Here is a 3,754-nt window from a genome sequence, read left to right on the forward strand (position 1 = left end):
ACTTGTCATATGCTTTCTCCAAATCCATGAAAGCCGCATACAACTTCTTTCCCTTCTCTAGAAACTTTTCCAATAAAGATCTAAGAATGAATATCTGATCTACACAACCTCTTCCCTTCCTAAAGCCTCCCTGTTCTTCTCCAACTAATTTCTCTGTTCTTTCTCTAACTCTGTCAATAAGTATCCTACCATACAAGTTTCCTATTATACTAAAAAGACAAATGCCCCTATGATTACCACACACTTCTTTTTCCCCTTTTCCTTTGTACAAGGGAATAATTACACCTGACTTCCAATCCTCCGGGACTCTACCTTCCTCCCAGGCCAATCTGCACATCTTCCACATCCATTCTACTACTATCTCTCCCCCATGCTTCAGCATTTCACCACACACTCCATCAATTCCTGGGGCTTTCCCTGATTTAACTTTCTTCATTGCTTCCACAACTTCTATCCTACTGATTTCTTCCTGTCTTCTCACCTCCCTCCTTCTCCCAGCCATTCCCCAGCCAGTTATACTCGCATTACTTCCATCCCCTATGTTCAACAATTCCTTAAAGTGTTCTCTCCATCTGCTCACTTTTTCTCCCTTCTCCACTAGTAATCTACCATTTTTATCTTTCACTCCCCTGCTAACTTCACTTCCACCCTGTCTTACTCTTTTCACCTCTTTCCAGAACATTTTCTTACAGTCCCTCCACTTTACACTCAAATTCCTCCCAAATTCCTCATCCACTCTCTTCTTACTCTCTCTTACTAATCTCTCTCTCTCTCTCTCTCTCTCTCTCTCGAATATATACTGTATATATATATATATATATATATATATATATAGATATATATATATATATATATATACTGTACTGTATATAAAACAGGCAAACCTACACAGGTGGGCCAGGCTGTTGTCACCAGCATTTTCTCACTTGGTATTGTACATTCGCTCGAAAAGGTACGTGAATACTTTCCGTTTTGACATTCTGAAACAATGGATGAAGCGTTTGAAAATATTCTCTATGAACTTTTCATGCGTGAATATGTCTGCTGTTTTTGGCAATACGCCATTAAGAAGGAAATTTATGCGCAAATAAAATACACAGTCCACTCACAAATATTTGCCTCAAGAAAAAACGCCAAACCAGCAACGATCATTGTGAAACCATCGAAAACCGGCTGACGATAAAACTGTTTTGATCGAGTGCACCCGTGGCAGCCAGAGATAATGGACAAAATGACGGTACTTTGGTGCCCTTCAGCACACCTGTAGGTTTCTCAGTATTTCTTCTCTCTGTTTATCTACACGTAAGTACATCATCGTCATCATCATCAAGACCTATTTTTTTCCACCTAAGTATGAAGTGAGGTAGGGTCCAGAGCCAGAGAAACCTGATAGCAGTAGCAAAAACCTGTCCAGTTAATTGGGCTACATTGTCGTTCACTCACTATTCAAGCCCCCGGAATCCTGAATCCACCACACAGACATAAACATCCACACTTGTGTGCCTTAACCACATTTCATTCAATTCTGAATATTTGGTCATTCATCAATCTATTTATCTCTAGATTTGTGTACATGATGTTGTTCATGTATTCACCTTCCACAACTGAGTATGCTTAAAGTGGGACATGTTAAATATGCTACGACTGTGACGTCTGTTAAAAGAAAGAAAAAAAGAAAAAAAAAGCCTGAAGTGTGCTGATGGTCAAGCCCTGGTAGCTGAGCCAATCCAGCAGGTGGCGTGAGGCACACCAAACCCAGCTCGGCACTTTTCGTCAGCTACGTCTGTGTGGCCACCCAAGTGAGCTCTTAGGAAGCTACGGAACCAGTGAGCTGATAATTTTGAAAGTAATAATAATAATAATAATAATAATAATAATGATAATAAAAATAATAACAATAATAATAATCATCATAATCATCGTCATCATCATCATCTAATCCTGTGTTGCCCGATGAGGAGAGTACGAGCTTGGGGCTAGGCAAGCTGGTCCTGACATTTAAAATGAGAGTGACCAGCCTCACTCATCCCTGAGTGGCGTTACTTGAGCAGTAAACCCCAAGCACCCCTTGGATATAATAATAATAATAATAATAATCTATCTATCTATCTATCTATCTATGGCCAGACGCCTCAATCACCAACTCTCTTCCTTATATTCATCAATGATCTTCTAAGCTGTACATCTAACCCTATCCACTCATACGCTGACGACTCCACCCTTCACCTTTCCATTCGGTTCCCGCTACGCCCATCTCAACAGTTACTTCAACAAGCAAGGGATGAGGCTGTGGCACACCTAATGTCTGATTTGGCTCGTATCTCTGACTGGGGTAAAAATAATATGGTTGTCTTTAATGCATCTAAGACTCAGTTCTTACACCTATCAACCCGACAAAATCTTCCACAGGTATACCCACTAATGTTTAATAATATTCAGCTTAATCCTGCATCATCCTTGAACATGCTTGGGGTTTCATTTACTCGGGACTTATCTTGGAAATATCATATTACATCTCTTGTAAAATCTGCTTCCAAGAGATTGGGTGTGCTAAGCCGACTCCGCACTTTCTTCACCCCTGCACAATTGTTGACTCTATGCGGGGGTTTAACCGCCCCTGTGTGGAGTACAACTCTCATGTGTGGGGAGGCTCCCCACATACAGCTCTTCTCAATAGGGTGGAGGCAAAGGCTTTTCGTCTCATTAACTCTCCTCCTCTTACTGACTCCCTTCAACCTCTGTCTCTTCGCCGCACTGTTGCATCTTTATCTCTTTTCTATCGCTACTTTGATGGTCACTGCTCCTCTGAACTCTCTGCTTGCATTCCTCCACCTCTACGACGGGCGCGTAGCACCCGTCTGGCAGCAAACTCTCATCCTTTTTCTGTCCAACTCTCTAATGCAAGAGTTAACCGTTACTCCCAGTCTTTCATTTATGCAACAGGTCAGCTCTGGAACTGTCTCCCTCTGTCTGTATTTCCTGCTGCCTATGATCTCCAGTCTTTCAAACGCAGTGTGTCCAGGCATCTCAAAATGATCGGATCTTGAATTTGGCTCTATATTGTATTTTGTTTTTCTCTTGGAGGGAACTGTTACTGCGGGCTCATGGCCTTTGGTTCCTTCTTCCTCGCATAAAAAAAAAAAAAAAAAAATCCCGTTCGGGGTGGCCACAAACAAATCGCCTCCACGTCGCCCTGTCCCCCACCATATCACTGCCCTGCTCCCAACTCACACCCCCCTCTCTCATATACCTCTCCACCCCATCCCTCCATCTCATCCTCCCTCAAAGACCATCACTTTACTCTTCCCTATATTCACCTTTAGATTCCGTTTCTTACACACTCTCCCAAACTCATCCATCAAGCCTTGCAGCTCCCCTTCGTCTTCACTCAACAACACAGTATCATCTGCAAACAACAGTACAGGGAGTTTCCAAACACTATCCTCTCTCACCAGGGCCACTCCAACATCCACTACCCTACCTAATAATAATAATTCATCCATCCATCATCCAATCCTACGTTGCCCCATGAGGAGCGTAGCAGCCCGGGGCTAGGCAAGTCGGTCCTAACATTTAAGATGAATGACCAGCCTCACTCATCCCTGAGTGGCAGTACGTGAGCAATAACCTCAACCATCCCTTGGATATAAACCTTCACCGGCTCAATCGGATTGGAGCGCCGTAATTACCCACTAAACCACCAGGCGCCATAATTTGGTTATATGGTTACCACCCAGCGTAGTAAATAGTTTCC

This window comes from Coenobita brevimanus, chromosome 72 (assembly GCF_032717465.1).
Source record: "Coenobita brevimanus isolate Jiangsu-jjx chromosome 72, ASM3271746v2, whole genome shotgun sequence".
Lineage (NCBI taxonomy): Eukaryota > Metazoa > Arthropoda > Malacostraca > Decapoda > Coenobitidae > Coenobita > Coenobita brevimanus.